General features: G+C 45.4%; 1 protein-coding gene across 2 annotated transcripts in view; it reads left to right on the top strand.

Annotated features, from left to right (window-relative positions):
• Window positions 1-25,408, top strand: part of GALNT10 (polypeptide N-acetylgalactosaminyltransferase 10) — a 226,053-nt gene that overhangs the window by 154,288 nt on the left and 46,357 nt on the right. The window lies entirely within an intron of this gene.

Here is a 25,408-nt window from a genome sequence, read left to right on the forward strand (position 1 = left end):
TCATTTCCTGACAGTCTCTGTTCTGATGTTTTAAAAACAGAGATTCTTTAATAGTTATTTTTGTTTGCTTGGCTGCTCCAGGTCTTGGTTGTGACATGCGGAATCTTCCATCTTGGCTGCAGCACGTGGGATCTAGTTCCCTGATGAGCTGTCAACCCCAGGGAGTGCAGAGTCTTAGCCAGTGAACCCCCAGAGAAGTCCCTATTCTGATGTTTAGAGTAGGAGTGGACTCTGAACTTGAATTCATTGCACCTTCTAGAGGAATCATAAAGGTGTCTCCATCTAAGAAGGTGACATCTGCATTTATAAAGGGTGAGTGTGCTCACCCTTTCTCTTGCACATGCTGGAGAGCCTACAGCCACGCACATTTCTGGGTTGATGCCACGGTTTGATGGGGAAACACTCCTACATTGTCCAGACTGCCCCTTGAGCTTATGCTTTCCCATCTACACGTGAGAGGAGCTAGGTGCGGAACCCTTGAAACTTGAATCACCTGATGTTTCTTTCAGGGAGAGCAGGGAGATCCACAGGCAGGCACAGTGTAGGGTTAAGGGTGGAGGCGGGAGAGGGTCTGGGAGAGAATTCCAGGGCTGGACCCGAGGGAGGGAGCCCAGCCTATTGGGAAGCGAGTCCTGTCACCAACTCACTAGTCACCCAGCAAGCCCTGCCCCTCCCTGGGTCACAGTTTCACCTTCTGTGAGGTGAGTACGGCCTGTATCTATGATTTTACAATTTTTTTCTTCCTTCAATAGTAAAACATGTTTTTTTAAAATTATACATTTTAAGTATACAGCATCCTAGTTTGACATCTTTACATTATCTATTTACACTCCACCACAGATCTAGTTACCATGGAAGACTTTTTTCAACAGCAGCTTTACCCAAGAGCTTGACATGAAAATGATTTTTTTTTCCATTTAAAAATTGTAAATAGTTTTTAAAATATTTTAAAGACAATGAAGTATTCTCCCCCTGTAAAGGTAGGAGGATAACCTGGGTTCAACTCCAGAGCTCCAGGACCCACAAATGAAAACCTCTGTGGTTTCTCAGCCCTGGGGCCCGTGGGGAGGAGGGGCAGACGGGGGTCATCCTAGATAAAGAGAAGTTTCAGAGGCTGAACTCACGAGGGCCTTGGTTTCTAAGGGACCCCCTGTGCTTGAGATCAGTGATTCTCAAGGAGGGGTTCAGTGGATCCAAGAGTTAGGCAGGTTTTCATTTCCTTTTTCCTTTTGAGTTTTAATCAGTTAAACTATTATTTTGGCAACTATAAAGACACTTCTCTTTGCCATGAAAATTCACACTGAAAGTCAGAAACCTTGGTTTCCTTGGTTAGTATTTCTCAGATAAATCTTTGAGTATGTTTATGGAAGAGGCCTCTGTAATATTTTTCTTTCAAAAAGGACTGTTCATTACTTAAATTTGAGACGCATTGGCTCAGTTCACGCCAGAAAATCTGCCGACTGAGCATATTTTGGCAGGGACGAGGGCCTAGTGTAAGAGAGCAGCCCGAGGAGGACAGGATGCAGAGATGACTGCAGTACAGGGGTAAGTGCCAGGGGCAAAGGCTGCCAGTGTGCACACCTGGGCCTGCTCCTGTTAAATATCAGCCCTACAAATCATCTGTAACCATATATATTTTTTTCCCAGTGCTTAGAAGTATATAGATTCAGTTGTTAATAGTGGCCTGGGCAGTGGAATTACACATGGTTTTTATTGTCTCTTTATTCCTGATCCGTTAAACTCCTTTAGTGTTAGAGAACTCCATTTGGTAAATGACTGCTTCTTTGCTCTAAGTCATAAATTTCTAGCTTTGAAGAGTTTATGTTCCTTTCAAGGTGCTGGATACAGCCCCGTAGACCTATTTGTTTGGCCTTCAAAGTATTTTTTTTAATCTGATTGAATTGCCATTAATTAGAAGTTGGGAGAATGCCCATTAAAATCTGGTACTCCGGGTCTCCTGATGTCATGTCTGGGCCCACATTCCCATGTGACCCCACCTGGGTTTGTAGGTTTCCATCTGGTCCATTTCACACGCATCCCTCAGCTGCCTGGCCCCCATCTTCTCTCTATCCTGGGCCCTGTAAACCTTCTGTAGAGTCTGTTCCCACTGTGAGCCGAGGTGGGGACTTACATGAGGCCCAGGGTGCTCCAAAATTTAGGATTTAGGGGCAGTGACTGAGTTGAAAGAGATGGTTTTGAGATCCTTTTGTCCAGTGCTTTACATAAGATGAAGGGAGAAATAAAACAGAGTGTTTGGGGAAGCCTCCTCTGACTACCTCCTCAGGAGGTACTGAACAATGGACCAAAAGCATCGTGGAGATGTTGGTACTCCTACCTAGCAGTTCATATTTCTGAAAAGGCCAAATGGAAAACAGTCTTTACCACTTTTCTCCTGAGATGAAATTCACATAACCCTGGGACGGAGTTGAATTTAGGACAGTAAGGTGCCCTCTGGCCTTGATGAAGTAGGAGAAATGGAATTTGAAGTATTGAAGGGATGGGGGGAGTGTCTTTAGAAGATATAAACTGGGGGAGTGGGGGCTGAAAGGGAGAAGCCCTTTTTCCTGGCATTTGGTGTGACCATAGTAATAACTATGGCTAACAGCACTGATGCTCGGTCTGTCTCAGACCTGGGGCTTGCTGAGCACTCACACCCGTGATCTTATTTCATCCCAACACCCTAAGAGAGGAGCTTCTGTATTATTCCCACTTCTCAGGTGAAGAAACAGAGGCTTAGAGAAGTGTACGTGGCATGGCCGCACTGGTCTGTAGGAAACTTAGACATCCAACCCAAGTCTGCCTGGATTTGGGGCCTGGCTCTCAGCCACTGTGCTGTATGTACTCCCACTCCTATCTGTGTGTCCCCTTCCATTTTCACCTCTGCCAGTCATAATGACATCCCCACTGTGTGAATCTTTAAGCATCCTCCTATAGAAACAGTCCCGCCTGGCAAGCTGGAAAGAGGTTACTATCCCCAGGCAACAAGAAAGGGAGAAATCAAGGCCCAGAGAGGGAGAGCGACCCACACAGCTAATCCTAGTTCCTCAGAGCATCCCCAGGACACTGTGCCCCACTGATTGTGACAGTGCTCTCCCCAACGGTCATGGCCCTTCAGAACTTGCTTCCACAAGCCTCTGCCTCATTGGACGTGCGATCATCAGAGCTGGGTTTTTCCCCGCTGCTTTCCGCCTGTGTGTGTGAGTCGTGCCACCGGAGCCTTATTAATCATTCGGAGTTGAAGGTTACGAAGAAAAATATGCCAGAGCGTGACAGGCCATTAGTATTTGTGTTGTAAGGAAACCAGTAATCATCTTAATTGGTGCACACTTCGGGGCAGAGCTGGGCTCTGTTCTGAAGGCTTGTCTCCTCCATATACCATTAACACATCAAAAGCCATGGAAACGTACCTCCCAAACTACTGCAGTCCGCAGAGGCAGCTTTCACCTCTGAAATTCAAGGCTGGTCAGATTAGGCCACCTTCTTCAGTTGGACGTGCTGGGCGGAGTCACCTGACCCTCAGAGAGATTTATGAGGCTGGTGGAGCAGCCCTGTCTCTGGGGAGTTCAGGCCAAGTCCCGCGGCTTGGATGGTGACCAGATTTCCCTCCTAAGACACAGGTTGCCCCCGAGGCCATGAGCAGCCTGGGAAGGAGCACTCAGTGACTTACCCTTTTAGTGACCACCCCCGCCTCCAGATCCTGACAAGTTTCTGGCTTTTTTCTGAATATTTACTTCCCTTTAAAAAACATGCAAGCCCTCTCCTTCCTCACCTCCCTCACTAGAGACTCTTGGAGGGACGAGGCCCGGCCCTCTCTGACAGTCTTCCTTTTGTGTATCGCCCCAGGCCAAGATTTTGTCCAGCTCCACATTTATCTACTTTGTATTATGACAAGAGTAGCTATCTTTCTAAATAATTATTTTATTATATCAAATATGTCATTTAAAAATCTACCCTCTCCTACCTCCACCCCAGCCTGCTTCCCAAGGGTCTCACCATTCTATACAGGAGTTGTTGAAGGGGATAAAAAAAAAATGGGAATTCCACTTCAGAGGGCAGTTTGGAAGTATCCAGAAAATTTTAATGTGCACATCCTGTGACCTAGGAATTCCATTTCTCAGTGTCTGTTCTAGAGAAATAGTCACGAGGAACATATCAGGATGCTGATTGCAGACTCTTTATAATAGCACCGAATTAGAAACAGCCTAAGTGCCCATCAGCAGAGCCATTTATTTATAAATATACACACAAACAAAAGCAATACTTTATGTTTTCAATGTGTATGCATATGTCTGGGTAAACATATAGGAAAAGGCATGGAAGGACATACTCCAAACTGCTATCAGCAGTTACTTCTGAAACAGGGGAGTGAACCAGGATCAAGGCATAGCAAAAGAAATTTAAAAAAAACTTTCTTTGCTTGCATTTGTAGTTTTTTTTTTTTTAAACAAGGAGAATATGTGTATTATTTCTCATTTAATTGAAAAATAATACTTTCTTAAAGAAAAGAAAATGTTTGACTCAGCGATTGGTTTATTTCCTGCAAGGTTCTAGAGATTTTAGCATGTCCCCTTTCCAGGGTTACAGAAGATGAGGAGATTTGTCTTAATTCTTTATAGGCTACATTTTCACTTCTTAGCACAGTCTCTATTTGATACTCACACATACTTAAGAAATGCCCCCTTTCAATTGAAAGATATCATGCGTTACTTCAGAACTGTTTATTAAGAAGATTTGTCATTGGTGAGAACACAGTGGACTCTACTAGTGGTCTGGATACTTGACAGTTTAAGGCCCTGCTTCCTTTGCACGGCTTCTTTCTTCCTAGTCTGTCCTTCCCCAGCTCACCACCCTAATGATTCCACTGAAACTCTATTTGGGAGACCTCCACTCTCCGTGGTCCCCTCCCCAACATTAATCCAGCCCTAGGGCGCTGCTGCTCCTCTTTGCACACACCTGCATTATTAAAGGAAAGCATGGTGGTTAGGAGCACATGCTCTGCAGTCACACCAGCCTGGGTTCAAGTCCCTGCTCTGCCACTCCCTAGCCGCATATAGGACCCTCCACCTCACGAAGCCTCAATTGCCTCATCTGTGAAATGGAGATGACAGCCCCACCTTGTAGGACTATTGTGAACGTTAAATGAGATGATATTAATACTTGCAGGATGCTTGGCACCGTATCGGTGCAGAATCACTCTCACCATGTGTCAGCTGTTGATATTATTCTTGTAGCAGAAATATATCTTCCTCAGTAGACCTGAGGCCTCAGCTTGGTTGTCTTGGCTTCTGATCTGCTCACGCCCTCCCTGGCAGATAATAGAGGCTCTGTTAAGTGTTATTTTGCACTCAACTGTGCAGTAAGGAATATGGAGGAATGGTGTTCCAGACCATGGGGATTTTCTGCTAAGGGGACATGGAACCCCAGCAGATGTGAAACATTAAAAGAGGCCACCCGGACAGTGGGTTAATTGGTGGCGTTTCATTTATTTTCACAGATCTGATTTTCCACAATTTGCAAAATGACATGTATCCTTTTTTAAACATTTTCCCCTGCCTAGGGGAAGGCAGTGGTAACCCACAGGAATGGGACCACCAGTGGGGAGAGGCAGGCCTGTGACAGACCCAGATAGAAAAGGCATTGAGAAGCCTGAGCCATTGCTGGCATGCCGCCGACCATGCCACCTGGCTTCTGGGGTGTGCCAGGTGTCCACGACTCTGCAACCCAGACGGCCATCTGGGTCTCTGTGTGGAAACAAACCCCTTACCAGGGTTGAGTGCCTCTCGCCACAGCCAGCCTAGGCCAGTGTTTCCTCTTTGGTCTTGAGCTTACAGTAGCCAGGATGTAAGCAGTTCCTTCTGTCAGGCCCAGCAGTGAGCATTAGAGGTGTGTGTATTTGTGTATGAATTTGAACACAAGTTAACAAATCAGACTACATGCCTCGAACAACTTGTACACAACCAGAGGACTGGAACAATCTGTCCAGTGCTACTCTGGGTTCAGAATGCACAAACACCCAGCCCACCTTCCTCACACAGACCCATACTGTGAAGTTCCCTTGGAGACAGCATTCCAGTTTTCTGGCCCTTGACACATAAATAGAATATTGAAAGCAAAAGTTGCTCAGCTGGGGCAGGGAGAAAAATTACAGGGGCAGATAAAATAGACCAGAACTTATGAACAGAAAACCTCGTTCTCTCCATGCTGATTACTAAGTGCATCTCAGAAGGAGCCCCTGGGTTAAAGGAGCAGGTCCTCAGAGGTGGACCGTCACTACTCTTAGAGCCTTTTGTATGGCAGGCCAGCTGTATTAGCAGGCATATCATCTTGGAACCATAGAATCAATCACACAATCCCAGGGCTGGAGGGGGCCTTCAAGGCCATGTCATCTTTCTCTAGCATTTGAATCTTTTCTATGGTTTGCATAAGTTCAGCCTCTGAATTCTTCCAGTGATGGACAACTACTGTCTTATGAACGATCTCATTCCTTTACTGGACACTCTCTTATTAGAAAGCTCTTTCCTTACTTTGAGCTGAACTCTCTGCAAATGTTGTCTTCTGGTTCAGGTCTGTTCTTCTGAAGGCAGACCGCATGGGGTCAGAGACAGGACATGAGCTAGAGGCAGAGAACCTGGTCTTCTCATCTACCTATTGTTGACTTTGGGCATGGCACTCCATCTCTCCCAGCCTCCTTGTCAGGCAAAATGGCACTACTCCTCTCACCTGGGTTAACTGGCGGATCAAGCGAGACAGTAGGGAAAATGTCATGATAGATCTACATGTACTGATATAGAGAGATAACTATGACATATTTGTTAAATAAAGGGAAAAAGACAGACTTCAGAAGAAACAGGTAAATAAGCACAAAAACACTGGAAAATTGAGTGAGAAGTACACCAAACTACTAAGAATGGCCTTCTCCTGTGGATGAGACCAGAGTGACTTGTCATTCAGATGTTACCTTCCTCCATGATGGCTTAAAAAAAAAAATTTTTCTTTACCATGAATGCATCATATTTATAATGACAAAAGAAAATAGTGAAGACTTTTCCATTTTAGAAAGAAAAAGATAAAACATTCAGAACACTTGACATCCAAAAATGGAGTCCACCTGTATCAGTTGTGGTGTTTCTTTCCCTGTGGTCCACCTGAATCACTGACAGAACTCTGTGCGAGTGTCCACCTCCAGGGAATGGCCTTAAACATCAACCAAAAGAATCAGTGACTGCTTTAGGTCCTGCCCCCACCTGCCTCCGGGCCCTTGCATCTGCTGCTCCCTCTACAGCACCTGGTAATCAGCCTGTTTTATACTGATAGGTGGTCACATCTGAAACACAACCATCTCACAAGCAGACTTGGATGTGATGGGCAGAGACATACCCTTCCGTTAGGCAGGGGGTGATACTTGAGTAGGAGTTTCATGAATGGTTCACTGGTAAATACCAACTCTGAAGATGGCTTCTGCTTCCTGATGCTATGTCCTATTTTTAGAGACTCGTGAGTGAATACCTGGGTGACAGAGCCCCCTGAACACGCTTGATGTCTTCCCTTGGGTGACATGTTGAGTCATGTCATGGTGGCATGGATTTTAAAAAATAAAACCCACAAGTGGCAAGGAAAATACATCAAGCCAGCACCATTCACCAGATATCTGTCAGCACATGCCACACTGCTGTGCAGGTGCTGTGAGGGACAGGAAAATAAATCACTCTCAGTCCTGCCCTCAAGAAGCTTGTTGCTGGGCAGAGAGACACAAGTCCTGAACCCATACGTGCGTGGAAAGCAGAGCATGTGCTACACTCAGGGGCATCTGGAGAGCGCCATTCACACGGATGCTGATTCAGGAGCACTTTGAGCTGAGCCCAGAAGAAAGAATAGGATGCCCTGGGACAGAGAAGCAAAGAAGGATGCTCTGAGCTGCAGGATTCACAAGAGTAAAGGAACAAAGGCAAGAAAATTAGTCAAGTGGTAGCTACAGAGAAAGGATCGGGTACAGGGTTGAGGTGGGAGACAGATCCGGAAAGGTGGGCTCTGGACATTGCTGGGAAGCCTGAAATGTCACCAGATGACCTCAGTAGACCTGTGCTGTAGCAGCAGTGTGGAAGGGGAGGAGAGGAAAGGGATTAGAGGCCAAGATGACCAGGTCAGTCCCTGATGTGGAAGTCTCTGTGAGTAGCTGAAGATCCCACAGTTCCTCCTCTGGTACTAGCCAGTGAGGAAGCAGAGAGGAGAGAGGCCCAGATGAGATATCTCAGGATCCTGCACAGCAGAGATTTCCAGAGGTTGAGTTGGGATTTGGGGGGGTGGGTTGGCAGTAGTTAGGGTGGTGAGGAAAGCTCTGACATATGCTCAGCTTTCTCTTCCTGCACACCGAGCAAGAAAATATCCCCCAGGGGAAGGCTTTTGCCCTTTAACAAATATGAAACTGACAGGTTGACACTGTGGTTAAAGTGGAAGAATTTTTTTTCTTCTTTAATAACACCTTAAATGATAAGCGTGGAAGCCGGCATCCGAAACGAAACACATGTTGCTCTCCAACACCTGACAACCTGACATAATTTAAGAGGAGCTACCAAGAACCCACAACTGAAATTGCCCATGAATCTGCTCCCCTGGATGGGCTCCAACTGGGTGAAAAAGTGGCGACGGCCAAGTCCAAGGGACCCAGCCTTCTATTCTTTTGTGTAGCTGATTGGTGGGGAGTAGCTCTCAGAAAACAGGGGAGGCTGTAATTAACTTGATAGTGGTAGTTCCTGGTGTATTTTTATTCATCATCTGATTATTAAACAGATTTATGGCCCTACCCACCCAGTGAAAAGGGACCAATGCATTTAGTTGAAATTAAAAGTGCAGATAAGCTGCCTGTTTAGATAATAGCATCTCTTTTTTTAACAGATTACTCATCTTCTGTGAAATAGGAGAGAGGAGTTAATTTGTGTGATGAAGTGCTTTCTATTTCTGGGAGCTGGCTGGTGGATGTGATTGCTTAAGGAAGCAGTGTAATTCATTCTTAAAATCACCAAAAGCATGTTCAGGCCAAATACCTGTGCCCTGAGGAATGGGGTAATTTGTAATGTGATGCCAAGAAACAGAGGGCCTTGTGGTTTCAAAGCAAATGTTTGGGGAAGGTGTACAATTTTTCTTCAGGTTGGAGGTCAGATCTCCATTCATTCTCAGAAAAGTGCCAGAGAAACACAGCAGACCTCGGAGGTATTGGAGGTTTGATTCCAGACTACTGCAGTATAGCAGATATCACAATAAAGTGAGTCACACGCATTTTTTTGGTTTCCCAGTACCTATAATAGTTATGTTTACCCTATGGGATTCCCTGGAGGCTCAGAGGGTAAAGAGTCTGCCTGTAATGCAGGAAACCTGTTTGATCCCTGGGTCAGGAAGATCCCCTGGAGAAGAAAATGGCAACCCACTCGAGTATTCTTGCTTGGAAAATCCCATGGATGGAAGAGCCTGGTGGGCTACAGTCCATACGGTCGCAAAGAGTGCGACTGAGCGACTTCACTTTCACTATACAGTACTCTATTATGAAGTGTGAAATAGCAGTACGTCTAAAGAAAACAGTGTATATACCTTACTTTAAAAAATACTTTGTTACTAAAAAATGCTAACCATCATCTGAGTCTTGTGAGTCATATTAGCAACAGCAAAGATCACCGATCATAGATCTCCATTACAAACATGAAAAGTGAAAAAGTTTGAAATATTGCAAGAATTACCAAATAGTGACACAGAGACACAAGGTGAAAAAATGTTGTTGGGAAAATGATAGATAGACTTGCTTGACATAGAGTTGCCAACAAACCTTCAATATCTTTGAAGCTCAATACAGCAAAGTGCAATAAAATGAGCTTTGCCTGTAAACCTAACAAATTAAGCCACCAGACCAAGAGGCCACTGATTGTAAGGAATAGTCAAAAGAGATGGATTAAGGCTGGAATTCACAACACTAGCTGTGTGATCATGGGCAGTGACAGACCCTTCTTGAGTCTCAGTTTCCGCATCTGTCAGATAGGATTAACTCTCATAGGGTGGCTGTCAGGAATGTGTGTGGGATGAAGCCAGCCAAGTACCTGGGACAGTGCCTGGCGCCTGGCAGGTGGAAGCCTGAGTCTGCTGCCCTGGGGCTTCTGGCTTCTGCTCAGGGGCTCACTCTGTTTCCACTCTGAATGGAGAGCCCCCGGAAGTGTCCATGTGTGCAAAAATATTAGGAAGGGCTTTAGGTTTTACTGAGCACTTGATGGACGAGGCAGAGGAGGGAGATTTACATCAGATGCCATAGCCACCCACATACAACTCTTGTCATTGTATTGTTTAGTTGTGAAGTCGTGTCGAACACTTTTGCAGCCCCATGGACTGTAGCCAGCCGGCTCCTCCGTCTGTGGGATTTCCCAGGCAAGAATACTAGAATGGGGTTGCCATTTCCTTCTCCAGGGGATCTTCCTGACCCAGGGATCAAACACAGGTCTGCTGCATTGCGGCCAGATTCTTTCCCACTGAGCCACCTGGGAAGCACACAGCTCTCATTAGACATCCCTTTTCTCCCACAGCCTCTGGTCCACACCACTGGGATGCTTTGCTCTCACTCTTCCCACCACACAACACCCAGGCTCACTGATTCCCTTTTCCTCCTCCCGAAGGTTCTGCCCAGAAATGTATTTTGTTACTGGAACATGCCCATGCACCTTTCACCCAACTTCTCTACCTCTCTTGCACACTGCCACTTATAGCTTACACACATGCCTCCCCAAAGTGAACTCTCCCCCCTCCCCAGGTATTGCCATGGTGCTGACTTTTCCAGAAATATATGTATGTCAGGGGAAGATTTGCTTCTGGGGATTGGAACTCCATCAAAAGTTATCCAGTGTTATAGGAAATCACATCAATAGCAATGCAACTTGTGGTACCTAAGTTGCCAGCCCACAGACCTGCACTGGTCTTGTAATGTGAACCAATATGTGTTCAGTAAATGACACTCAGAACTGCAAGCACTTGGCTACTTCACTGTCTTCTTGTAGCCATTCCAGATATTTACATATTGAAACACATGTTACTTTATTATTTCTTCTCTGTATCACAGTTGGGGGATCATACAGAATTTTCCCCATTTAAGTGTTAAACACATTGTGTTATTTATGAATTTTACTTTAGGATATTAAAGGGGGGCATACAGAACAACTGTCACCTAAAGGGACACAGAGTAGGAGAGGGTTGAAACCCCTGAATCAGAAGGTGAGTCAGCCCAGTGTCGGCACCATGTTGCTTTTGATGGTTTGGGCCCAGTTCCCATAAATCTTCTGTGTCCTTGATCTTTTTAGCTGCTCAAGGCAGTAGGCCCATAGAATGCAAAAGCCCCATGCGTGCATCTGCCTAGAAGCTCTTAGGGTGAGAGGAAAGACACCTAAAATGTGCTCTCCAAAGTTTTTGGTAGAAGGAAGTTGGCCATTTGGGAGTAGTGACTTTCTCCAGCCATATGGTGTTCCAGAGATCTCAAATCAATGCACAGGAATTCTAGTAATGACCTACTGAAGTAAGCTATGCAGTAACTGTCCTGCTTATAGAACTGGATCCTCAGTACATTTTTATACATTCTTAGAAATGTAATAACAATAACAACAATGTGGTCTTTTACAAAGAGCACTAGCCTCAGGGATCAGGGGCCAGGGCCAAGGACCTCAGGGTCAAGTGGTGCATCTTCTTCTAACACTGTAGATTCCAGATGGTGCGCAGAGCCAGGGTTTCTCACACTGTGGTAGACTCATTGGAGAGTCATGAAATCACTTTGAGGGGTCATGACCAGCTTCTTTTCTTTTACTTTATTTTTTGGCAGTGCTGGGTCTTCATTGCTGCGTGGGGGCTTTCTCCAGTTGCAGACAGAGGGGACTGCTCTCTGGTTGCTGTGCATGGGCTTCTCATCACAGTGGCTTCTCTCTGCAGAGCACATGCTACAGGGTGAGCAGTCTAAGTGGTTGCAGCTCGCAGACTCTAGAGTGTGTGGGTTTCAGTAACTGCAGCACGTGGGCTCGGTATTTGCGTCTCATGGGTTGTAGAGCCGCAGGCTCAGTAGTTGTGGCACACGGGCCTAGCTGCCCCAGAGTGTGTGGGATCTTCTTGGACCAGGAACTGAATCCATGTCCCCTGCATTGGCAGGCAGACTTCCAACCACTAGTTCATCAGGGAAGTCACATGACCTGCTTTTTAGCAAAAGTGAAATATAAGAGGATAGAAGAGAAGAAAACATCTCACATCACACCTTGTGTTTCAGTTATGTGTATGTGTACCAGGTCTTGGTATAAAATGTGCTTCTCTTTATGGGTCGTAGTCAAAATATTTGAAGCCACTGCTCCCTGACATAGGGAATCAGAATCTCTGAGGCTGTCCAGGCAGCTGTGTGAAAACCGTTCCTCTAGGAATTCTTTGGACTGTGGTTTGAGAAGCCTTGCCATGAGCCTCTCAGGAGGTGTAATCATTTGTCAGATCTTTCTCACTTAAAGGTGAGAGGAGGGTCAGGGCAGGAGGGGAAGGGGAGGCCCAGCCAGGTGGGGACCACTGTGAGTCTATGGAGGAGAACAGGAGGACACCCATCCCCTCCACAGTTTTGTTCAGGCCAGGAAATAGTTTTGGATCCCTTGGAGGGTTTTCGTTTTTCAGTTATTCCAACAGGAAACATAGGCTTCTGTTTCTAATCATTTGGAGACCCTAAAACATCATCCTTTGGTATCCATGGGAAGATTGGTTAGAGGACCAACATCACCACCACCACCCCTGCTCAGATACCAAACCCGTGGACGCTCGAGTCTTTTATATAAAATGGCACAGTATTTGCATATAACCTTTATGCATCTGAATACTTTAAATCATGTCTAGGTTACTTACAATGCCTAATACAGGGTAATGCTATGTAAATAGTTGCCAGCACACAACAGATTCAAGTTTTGCTTTTCAGAACTTTCTGGATTTTTTTTTCTGAGTATTTTCAATCCATGGATGGTTCCATCCCCAGATGCAGAAACCACAGATACAGGGGGTAACTGTATGGTTACAATCACCTAGGTTTATTTCCCTGGGGTCACCATCTGCATTGTTAGATAATTGTCTCAAATGTTTACATGTATCAGAATCACTTGGAGAGCTTGTTAAAAGTCCAAATCAACAGGCCCCACCCATCTGATTCAGATGGTCTGGAGTGAGGTCTAAGAATTGGCACTTCAAATAAGCTTCCAGATGCTGCTGCAACCGTCTGGGGATCACACTTTGAGAATCACCCTGTTAGATCAGCAGAAAGGAATGTGCCTGGCAGAGTTCCTGACACACAGCAGGAGTACAGTAAATGCTCTCTTGATTAAACTGAGCTAGGGACTTCCCTGTCAGTCCAGTGGTTAAGACTTCATGCCCCCACTGCAGGGAGTGTGAGTTCGATCCCGGTCAGGAAACAGATCCTGCATGCTATGCAGTGCAGCCAGTAAATAAACAAGTAAACGAAATTGAATTCTTTCTGTAAGAAAGGTCTTGACTAAGGGAAGGTTGCTTCACTACTTTTAGCTGTGCAGGAATGGCTGGTTGGCAGTGAATTGTAAGATTTTTAAATGTGTGAATTGTATGGTATGTGAATTATATCTCAATAAAGCTATTATCAAGAAGCAGAGGAGGAAGGGGAAAAGAAAGAAATGATTGTTTTTGTTTTTTCAAAAACACACATCAAAAGTAACTGTTATGCCTTAGAGTGTGTTATAAAAGACCTGTGTCAAAGGAGAATAAAAAAGGCCTTCTAGCTGAATTTGGAGGACCCTTTCTGCTCTGCCACTCTCTGAACTTCCTCCAAGGACTCTGGGCCAGAAAAAGTATGTTGCTCCTGAAGGGCTCATCTGCTTTCCTTTTCCAAACAATAAATGATGCTTCAATGCCTATACATTTCCCCTACAAAAACCTATCCTGGTGCAAACATAGCTTTCCTTCCTGACCTCTCTTTTTAATTTTCTTGCTGTTTATATTTACTTGTCTGAAAGTTTTCCAAGTAAGTGAAAGCCTGGGGGTAGACGATAGGGTGGAGGCTGTGGAATTGGAAACCGGTATCAAACCAGTCAGTCCTGAAGGAAATCAACCCTGAATATTCATTGGAAAGACGGATGCTGAAGCTGAAGCTCCAATAGTCTGGCCACCTGATGTGAAGAGCCAGCTCATTGGAAAAGACCCTGATTCTGGGAAAGATTGAGGGCAGGAGGAGAAGAGGGCAACAGAGGATGAGATGGTTGGATGGCATCACCAACTCAATAGACATAAGTTTGAGCAAACTCTAGGAGATGGTGAAGGACAGGGAAGCCTGGCATGCTGCAGTCCATGAGGTTGCAAAGAGTCAGACACGACTGAGCAATGAACAACAACAACCACCACCACCCACCTGGCAGAACAGAGAGACCAGGGACTTGGCAGGGTGGCATCGCTTCATATGGTTAATAATGCCAGCTTTTGGATTAGAAACACCTGGTCTGATTCCTGGCTGTTACCTACTAGTGTCTGGACATAGATTGGCCCAGAACTTTTCTGAGCCTGTTTCCCCTTCTGTAGCTCACAGGGCCTACCTTACAGAGTGGTTATAAGAATGACATGAGACAGTGTGTATAGGTAACAGCACTTAACACTGGACCTAGGCACACAGTAAGCACCGAGCAGAAACGGCGATGATAAAGATGAGGCCCTAACTCACGTTAACAATTGACCTTTGGCTAGAACCACCTGAGTATCAAAACAGCACACAGGGAGATGGTTTTGCCTGCGGGGAGCCCTTCCCTATTCCAGATGGATTGGCAGTGCCTTAAAATACAGTGTCGAAGACTTAAAAGTGAATAAACCCATCTTGAAAGCAGATGAGCTATGACACTTGAATAGCCAGAAGCGCAGCAGATCTGAGACATGACCCAGAACACCTCGAAGTCCCAGAAGCCAGGCCAAGTGTAGGGAAGGCAGCCTCTCTCGCCACGGCCTCTGCGCTATTGACAGCTCCGCCGAGGCCGGAGAACCAGCGGTGACACAGAGGTTTGTCTGATGCATGACATGCTCCGTAGTTTCCCCAGCCCCTTCCTCTTCCTCCTCGTCCTCCTCTCTTCCATCTTCTCCTCCTCCTTTGGGGCCCAACCCGCAGGGCCCTGTCCCACGGGCTTGGCATCCTGCCAGCACTGGGGAAACACCAAGCTCCTTTATCTTTGGTCCCCTCAGGAGTCTCTGCAGGGCTTGATATACCAGAGATTGAAGCTCTGGATTCTACTTGGGAATTAATTTGATTACACACAGGAGTGCAGCAAAGATTTCTGAACAAAGTAAAACTGGATTTGAGTCCCATCTTCACCACGTACATGGCTGGATGTGTAACCTTGGACCAGAGACGTCTTCTAAACTTGACTAACTTCATCTTGAAATGAGGATGATGAACCGTGACCTGCTTCCTTCACAGGGAAATCAAATCAGATCAAATCAAATCAAATGAAACGATGGAAGAGGAAAGCATGTGGATTCAGCAGGGATTTGCAGATGCCTCTGGCCTCGCACCAGGCACGAAGGCCACACTGGCAAGCAGAGCTCGCTCCTCTGCCACCTAGAATGGGGGGAGGCAGAGTCAGTCAGTGCACGGGAGGGAGCCATGACCTGAGCTCAGCAGCGGGAAGAGCAAGGTTCAGGGCTCTGGGCCCATCTGCCCTCAGGATCTGCCCTTGTCTAGGAGGTCAGGAAGGGCTTTAGTGAGGAGGTGTGACCCAAGATCTGAAGGATGAACAGGAGTTAATGAGGGGGATATGTGAAGAGGCTTGTACGTCAGCGATCCAGGCAGAAGGACTGGTTTGGACATAGACACTCAGGCAGAAGGGGTCATCATGGGGTCTTTGGACGCCGAAAGAAGGTGACATGTTGGGGGCTGTGAGGAAGGGGAGGATGAGGCTAGAGAGGGGACAGGATCAGCCACACACAGCCTGTCATCCTTGGGAAGGATTTGGGATCTTCTCCCGAGAGCCAGGGGGAGCCATGGAAGGATTTTAAGCAAGAGAGTGCAAGGGTGCCAAAGGGCCATCTACCTCTTTTCCCAGAGGCCACATGACTGCTGCGTGTAGACTAAAGACAGACAGGGGGACAGGGGGACAGCAGTCGTGACTACTTCCGTTGGCCACGGAGCACAGCCGTCCAGACAAGGGACAGCAGTGGCCTGGATTGTGGCCATGTTCTTGCTGTGTGTCACTGTTTCGATGCCAGTGTGTGAGACCTCAGCCTTCTGTCTCCATGTCCTCAGGCTGTAGCAACAAGGCACCACAGACCAGGCAGCTTAAAACAACATGAGCTTAATCCCTCACAGTCCTGGAGGCTAGAAGTCTGAGATCACGGTGTCGGGGGGCCACACTCTCTCTCGGCAGGTTCTCACAGAGGATCCCTCCTTGCCTCTGCCTAGCTTCCAGTGTTGCCAGCAACCCTTGGAGTTTCTTGGCATATAGATGCATCACTCCAGCCTATGCCTCTGTGATCCCATGGCCTTCTCCTTGTGTGTCCAAATTTCCTTCTTGTAAAGGATACCAGCCATCGGATGAGGGCCTGCCATAAACCTATATGACCTCATCTCAACTTAATTACATCTGCAAAGATACTATTAGGTCATATTCATAGGTTACTAGGGTTTAGGACTCCAGCATATCTTTTGGGGGTCAGCACTCAGCAACTTCTCGTGCACAGCTTGCCAGATAGAACCATCCTCAGTCATAAGTGCCCTTCAGAGCAGACAGGAGGGAGAGGCTCCATTCAACCCAGGAGCCAGGAGGACTCCTGCTCCCAGGGAAACACGTGCGTTTCCAGGTGGGATACACAGGGAGGACAGAGGGAGCACAGGCCCTGGGTTCTGGTCATCACTCAGGCCTCAGCTGTCAAGAGATGTCAGGCAAGGCCTCCGCTTTCCTGAGCCTTGGTTTCTTCTCGTTACCAGAATTGATGATACCTGCCCTGCCATGCTCCCCTTGTGATGGCTTTGGGGAGCCCGATGAGATGACCAGCCTGTATTTTGTGAGAAAATACTGTGTGCCCAGCACTGAGATACTCACTGGGTGTGTTCCTAGGAAAGGGACAGCTAGTCCAGAGGAAGCTGTACTATCCTTTCCTGTTAACCACCCCTCTACACAACTGCTGCCTTTCCCCCTCTGAGAGCACAATGGGTATAAGCACAGACTCCATCAGCACCAGTATCATCCAGTGGGTGGGGTGGGGATGAAGCAAGAGAGGCCAGAAGTGACAGTTCCAGAAGCTGAGTGATGGGTCCTTGGGGCTTCTTTTTTCTGTTCTACTTTTTAAAATATGTTTGCAATGGTACTTAATTTTTTTAAAAGTTCAACAAGGAAGCCTACATACAGACTTTCGAACCAGATTGCCCAGGTTAAAATCTGAGACCTGCCACTTACTGTGTAGACCCGGGCAAAGTTACTAAACCTGTCAGCACCCATGAGTCCTCATCAGTAAAACAGGGATACTAGCCACGACCTGCCTTGTAGAGTGTTTGTGAAGATTCCATGAGTAAATACATGCAGGGGGCTTGGGTTGGTGCCTGGCAAGGTGCATACTAAACATGTGGGGATCATTAGTTACAGAAATAATGGTCCCAAAGGTCATTGTGTTGCTGATCCAAAGTCATCACCTTCAAGGGATCACACCATCAGCCTTGCAAATCCTCTAACTCAGCGGGGCGGTCCCCAAACTTTTTAGCACCAGGGACCAGTTTTGTGGAAGACAGTTTTTCCACAGACCAGGGTCAGAGTGGCAGGGTGATGGTTTGGGGATGATTCTCATAAGGAACACGCAACCTCAATCCCTCGCATGTGAGGTTCACAGTAGGATTTGAGGTCCTATGAGAATCTAATGCCACCACCACTGATCTGACAGGAGACAGAGCTCAGGCCGTAATGCGAGCGAGGGGGACTAGCTGTAAATATAGATGAAGCTTCACTTACTCACCCACTACTTACCTCCCGCTGTGTGGCCTGGTTCCTAGCAGGCCATGGACTGGTGCTGGGGTTTGTGGAACCCTGTTTTAGCTCATACCTGCCACTTGGACTCTGTCTTGGTTTGGGTTTCCTGAAGCATATCGTGAGATGGGCTGTGAGTGCAAGTGGTTAATTTGAGAGAGGCTTTCAGGAAACACTAGCAAGAGAGCAGGGAAGTGAGAAGAGGAAGTGGGAGGCAGCTAGGAAGGGCGCCTATGACAGGCACCAAGACTGGCAACCACGGTGACCCCACAGGGAGCCTACACAGAGCACATGCTCAGAGTTATCCCACCTGAGGGGCGAGGGGGCTGGGGTGGTTGTCTACACACACTGTGGTCCTTGGCTGAGGTACACCATGTAGGCATAGAACCCCAGGCAGCATCAAGTGCCGGCAGGTGGGAGGCAGGCAGGGAGAGAACAAAATGCTGAAGAGGTATGGGCAAAGCACGCAGAACCCACTTGTGGGCACTCTGACCCATGCTCTGCAAACACCTGCTGAAGGCCTTGCACTGATGGGGGCTCACCTTAGGATCAACCTCACCCCTTGTTGGATAGCTCTGACTTATCCTTATATTAGGAATTGTTGTTCAGTCACTCAGTCGTGTCCGACTCTTTGCAAGCCCATGGACAGCAGCACGCCAGGCTTCCCTGTCCTTCACCATCTCCCAGAGTTTGCTCAAATTCATGTCCATTGAGTTGGTAATGCCATCTAACCATCTCATCCTCTGTTATACCCTTCTCCTGCCTTCAGTCTTTCCCAGCATCAGGGTCTTTTCTAGTGAGTTGGCTCTTCACATCAGGTGGCCGAAGTACTGAAGCTTCAGCTTCAGCATCTGTCCTTCCAATGAGTATTCAGGGTTGATTTCCTTTAGGATTGATAATAAGGGCAAACGCAATTCTGTTTTGCTTTACAATCAGAGCAGCCCCTGGAATGGGCACGGTGCTTCTGTGGTACAGGGCAGCTGCCACCTTGCTGCTTCAGGCCAGACATCTCTCAGCCCTGGCATTTTCACACTGAGCCACGATCTGGCCTCAGAGTCTTTCTTAACACTGCTTTAGCTACCCATTACAAACCTATGAGTACAGGCATTTCCGTGACGCCTGTTTGCCGTCCTTGCCCTAGGGTTTATGAAACTGGGGGGAGCCAGAGAGTGGAAGACTCACTATATGATTCTGGGCAAGGCATTTAACTTGCCCTAGCTGTTCCTCTCTGCGTAGAACAGAGGAGTTAACAGAATGGAGGCAGAGATGGGCTTTGATGTGGCTGGAAGAGCCAGCTCTCTTACAGTCAGGGGTGGGTTTTAGATCTTGGCCTCATCATTTATAAACTGTGTTCTTTGGGTAGGTCACACCACCCATTCTGAGCTTCACGGTGTCTTTTCATACAAGACAGGACCGTAGTATCCCCATTTGTAGTGGTGTTGTAAGCAACGGAGATTATATATAGAGAGAGAGCTCCATGTGTGAGCAGAGCCTCAGTAATTGTTCCCTGTAATTGTTATCATCATAACTATCATCATCCTCATCTAAAGTCCCTTCCAGCTCGAAAATTCTATGACTTTATGAGATGTCCTCATCCAAGAAGACGGCATGGTAAAATAAGGCAACAGTCCTGATTTTGTGTAAATGTTCTTTCTAATACGGACAGGAGGAACATAATTGCCCCTAAATAATTGCACCGACTTTGCCACAAGCTGTCAGAAGGCCTTAATTGGTCCATCTGTAATGACTGCGGCCATCTGCGTGCAGGGTGATTTAGCGGTGGGTCTCTGCCGGAGCGGGGCCCTCATGATTAGAGCCGGACGGGGCCATATATCTCCCTCTGATGGGAGTAGTGGTGTGTGGTATAGAAGATTAGCTCATCCTCATGTTAACGACCGACCAGTTGAACCTAGCCAAGAAGAAGCGCTGGTCACAAGACAATGACTATGGATTTTTTTTTTTTTTTAAGGTAGTGTTCCTGCCCTAACAGCAGCCTATCTGGAGCGTGATCGTGCCTCTGCTATCATGTCTCGCTTCCCAAGAAAGTCTCTTTTGGAAAGATTTAGTCCCTCAATTAGGACGAATTGATTTCTGCTCTCTACAGAGCCACTGTTCCAAAGAGAAGTGGGGAAGGGCAGGAGGAGCCATATTAATCTTTGTGAGCAAGCGAGAGGCGACCTGGAGTGTTTTTCAGCCTTGCAGCCTGGGGTTGTATCTGGAGTTAATCTTTCCTCTGTGTATCTTTTAATTGTTCCAACTTGCAAGGTGCCAGACAACACAGCACAAAACACACCTCATCTCTAGTCCTTACGTTTCTGAAGACTTAAATCAAGTGTTTCCCCAAGTGCACCAGCACGAAAGTGATTTTAAGTGGTACCTAAGATGATCTCAGGTGGCTCCGAGACTTTGCATTAAGTAACGTTGACTCATAAGGAGAGTACATTTTCTCTCTTCAGATCTCTCTTTCATTTCCTCTGATTACCTCCAATGGAAGGTCTCGGCTGGTTACCCTTATCTCCCTTCTTTAAAAAGAGGGAATCAAGATCTGGCTGAAACCTAGTAACATTACTTTATCCTTATTACTTTGGCTTTTTTAATTCATTAGCTCTTTATCACAAATGGTACTGATTTTCCACTTATAGTGTTTAATGTTTCCTTTTAAAATAAAATTAATTAAGTAAAATTATTAGCTTGAAAAAAAAGTGAGTTGATTTAAAAAAGAAAATCTTAAGGAAGTTGTTGTAAGGTAGGTGGAAGTGGCAAAAATCATGCAGGTAATATGATGATGAGAGATTGGGAAAACACAGCTAGAGAGGGGGAAAGCCTCCTGTTTCTACGGCGAACCAAGCAGTTTCCTGGCTGTATTACCTGGGGCAAGTTTCTAAGCTTCTCTAAGGATCAGTTTTCTCATCTGTCAGATGGGAAGACTTGTGATGCAGAGTCAGTTCAGTTCAGTTCAGTCACTCAGTCGTGTCCAACTCTTTGAGACCCCATGAACCACAGCACACCAGGCCTGCCTGTCCATCACCAACTCCCGGAGTCCACCCAAACCCATGTCCACTGAGTCAGTGATGCCATCCAACCATATCATCCTCTGTTGTTCCCTTCTTCTCCTGCCCCCAATCCCTCCCAGCATCAGGGTCTTTTCAAATGAGTCAGCTCTTTGGATCAGGTGGCCAAAGTACGGGAGTTTCAGCTTCAGCATCAGTCCTTCCAAAGAAATCCCAGGGCTGATCTCCTTCGAAATGGACTGGTTGGATCTCCTTGCAGTCCAAGGGACCCTCAAGAGTCTTCTCCAACACCACAGTTCAAAAGCATCAATTCTTCGGCGCTCAGCCTTCTTCACAGTCCAACTCACATCCATACATGACCACTGGAAAAACCATAGCCTTGACTAGATGGACCTTTGTTGGCAAAGTAATGTCTCTGCTTTTGAATATGCTATCTAGGTTGGTCATAACTTTCCTTCCAATGAGTAAGTGTCTTTTAATTTCATGGCTGCAATCACCATCTGCAGTGATTTTGGAGCCCAGAAAAATAAAGTCTGACACTGTTTCCACGGTTTCCCCATCTATTTGCCATGAAGTGATGGGACCGATGCCATGATCTTTGTTTTCTGAATGTTGAGCTTTAAGCCAACTTTTTCACTCTCCACTTTCACTTTCATCAAGAGGCTTTTTCGTTCTTCTTCACTTTCTGCCATAAGGGTAGTGTCATCTGCATATCTGAGGTTATTGATATTTCTCCCGGCAATCTTGATTCCAGCTTGTGCTTCCTCCAGCCCAGCATTTCTCATGATGTACTCTGCATATAAGTTAAATAAGCAGGGTGACAATATACAGCCTTGACGTACTCCTTTTCCTATTTGGAACCAGTCTGTTGTTCCATGTCCAGTTCTAACTGTTGCTTCCTGACCTGCATACAAATTTCTCAAGAGGCAGATCAGGTGGTCTAGTATGTCCATCTCTTTTCAGAATTTTCCACAGTTTATTGTCAACCACACAGTCAAAGGCTTTGGCATAGTCAATAAAGCAGAAATAGATGTTTTTCTGGAACTCTCTTGCTTTTTCGATAATCCAGAGGATGTTGGCAATTTGATCTCTGGTTCCTCTGCCTCTTCTAAAACCAGCTTGAACACCTGGAAGTTCACGATTCACATAGTGCTGAAGCCTGGCTTGGAGAATTTTAAGCATTACTTTACTAGCATGTGAGATGCGTGCAAATGTGTGGTAGTTTGAACATTCTTTGGCATTGCCTTCCTTTGGGATTAGAATGAAAACTAACCTTTCCCAGTCCTGTGGCCACTGCTGTGTTTTCCAAATTTGCTGGCATATTGAGTGCAGCACTTTCACAGCATCGATGCAGACTACGAGTTTATGAATCAAGGGAGATAAAATATGTGAAGCTTCTTCGCAAATCATAATTTGCCTTCCCAGTGAAAACTATTCATTTTTATACAGGGTTATAAAAATCAAAGGCTCAGAGGGTTTTGGATCAAGCAGTTAAGGGGCCCTGGCTTTACTGTTAACTGTGGCACCTTCCCTTCTTTGGACTTAATTTCTGTCTATAAAATGAAGAGACTGAACTACTCCAGTGCTCTCTAGGCTGGCTGTGCATCAGAATTATCTGTGGGTCAAGTAAAACCAAAGATCCTGATGCTTCCTTCAGTCTCCCAGATCACAGGGAGGATCCAGGCAACTGTATTTACAGTCAGCTCACAGGTGATCTGGCCACATCCCCTAAATCAGGGGGACCTGTCCAGCTCTAAGCCCTGGTGGAGTGAATTAAGAGCAAGAATGTCTGACTTTCTTACTCCAGCATACTCTTTTTTAAGGTTCATTCATATTATTGCCATAGCTCATTCTTCTTTATTGCTGAATAGTATTTTCCCTGAATGGATATACTACATTTGATTTATCTGTTCTTCGGTTGATGTGTATTTGGATGATTTGATTTTCACTTTGGGGATATTATGAATATTGCTGCTATGAACATTAGCGTACAACTTTTCGTGTGGATATATATGTTTTGGCTTTTATTTTCATTTTTAACTATTTATTTATTTTTGGCTGCACTGGGTCTTTGTTGCTGCACGTGGGCTTTCTCTAGTTGTGGTGAGCAGGATCTACTCTCTAGTTGCCGTGCATGAGCTTCTCACTGCGGTGGCTTCTCTTGTAGCGGAGCACGGGCTCTAGGGCACACGGGCTTCAGTAGTTGTGGCTCATGGGCTTAGTTACTCCATGGCCCGTGAAATCTTCCTGGACCAGGGATCAAACCCATGTCCCCTGCATTGGCAGGCAGGTCGTTAACCATCGGGCCACCAGGGAAGTCCAATATATATTTTCATTTCTCTTGGAAATATACCTAGGAGTAGAATTGCTGGGTTATATGGTAACTGTGTTCAATTGTTTGAGGAACTGCCAGACCGTTTTCCAAAGTGGCCACACCATTTTATTACACTCCCATAGACAGTATATGAAAATTCTTATTTCTCTACATCCTTGTCAATACTTGTTATTATCTTCCTTTTTCATCATAGCCATCCTAGTGGATGTGAAGTATTAATAGTATTTCATTAAGATTTTGATTTATATTTCCCTGGTGACTAATGATGTTGAGCATCTTTTCGTGTGTTTGGCCATTTCTGTATCTTTTTTCAAGAAGTACCTGTTCATATATCCTTTGCCCATTTTTAAAAATTGAGATAAAATCCACATAATGTAAGGTTAACCATATTAAAATATGTAATACTCATGTTAAAGTACATGATTCATTGGCATTTAGCATATTCATAATGTTGTGCAACCATCACCTTTATCTAGTTTCAAAATATTTTTGTCACCCCCCAAAGGAAACCCCATACTTATTAAGTAGTTCCCCTCCACTCCAGTTCACGGTAATCATGATCTGCTTTCCAGGTCTGGATTTACCTAATCTGGACTTTCGTACAAGTGGAATGCTATAAAATGTGATCTTTTGTGTCTGGCCTCCTTTACTTAATACAGTGATTTCTAGGTTCGTGCATGTTGTGGCGTGTATCAGCACTTCATTTCTTGTTATATGGATATATTCCACCTTTGTTTACCTATCTGTGCAATAATGGAAATTGGGGTTATTGTCACCATTTGGCTGTTGTGAACAATGTTGTTGTGAATGTTCAAGTAATCAGTAGATTTTTAGCTGTGCTGGATTCCTTGATCCCTTGCATTTCCATAAATTTTTGTATCAGCTTGTCAATTGTCAATTTCTGCAAAGAAGCCAGCTATGATTTTTGATCACATTGAATTTGTAGATCAACATAGGAGGTATTGCCATCTTAACAACATTAGGTCATCTGATCCATGAACATTGACTATTTTTCCATTTATTTTGATTGTTCATTTCTTTCAACAATGTTTTGTAGTTTTCAGAGTATACAGTTTGTACTTACTTTGTTAAATTTTAAGTGGTATTTTTACCATTTTAATTGCATTTTCAAATTGCTAGCAAGTAAGCTAGCCTATAGAAATACAGTTGATTTTTAAATGCTGACCTGTATCCTGAAATCTTTCTAAGTTTACCTGTTCTAGTTTTTTGTAGATTTCTGAAGATTTTCTGTGTAAGCAATCATTTAATCTATAGTCTTTCCAATCTTTATGCCTTTTCTTTGTCTTACCAATTGCACTGACTAGGAATTCTAGAATAGTGCTTAAGTAGAAAGAAAATGGAAAGCCTTTCTCCTGATCACAGGAGCAAAGCATTCAATATTTCACCATTAAATATGATATAAACTATAGGTTTTTTGTAGCCATACTAGTTTTCATAAAGGGGCCTAACCCTAATTAAAATCAAAAGACACTAATGTTAAAGCTGGCATTTTTAGTAGAAAGAGAATGTCTTTGAGATTTATTTATAACAGCTTTTCTAGGCATGGGCCAGAAGCCAGCCTACATTAGAATAAGCAAAAAGAGGAATTGGTTGTCATATGTAATAAGAACAACTAGGAGTCTATCTGCTTCAGGCACAGGGAGATCTGGAGAATCAAAATGTTATCAGGATAATGTCTCTCTTCATCTCTTCACTGTCTTTTTACTTGTTGACTTCAGTCTCAGCAGATCCTCCCAGCATCTCTCATCACCTCATTTTGCTAAAGATGTCAGAAGCAGCTCCAGACTTAGAGCCAACCAACCTAGTAACTCTAGTAAGAAAAATGGGCCTCATTGTTCAATAGTTCGGAAAAAAAAATTCTCAGGATTCATTGTTTGGACCAACTCGGGTCACATGTCCATCCCTAAACCAATCACTGTGGTCAAGGGAATGGAATGCCCTGATTGGCCAGGCCCAAGCCACACGCTCCACCTGCTGGGAACTAGGAGATGAGGTCAAACCCACCCAAGTCTGGAGGACTGAGAATAGGAGGGAAAAGGTAGTTTACC

This window comes from Bos javanicus, chromosome 7 (assembly GCF_032452875.1).
Source record: "Bos javanicus breed banteng chromosome 7, ARS-OSU_banteng_1.0, whole genome shotgun sequence".
NCBI classification, from domain to species: Eukaryota; Metazoa; Chordata; class Mammalia; order Artiodactyla; family Bovidae; genus Bos; species Bos javanicus.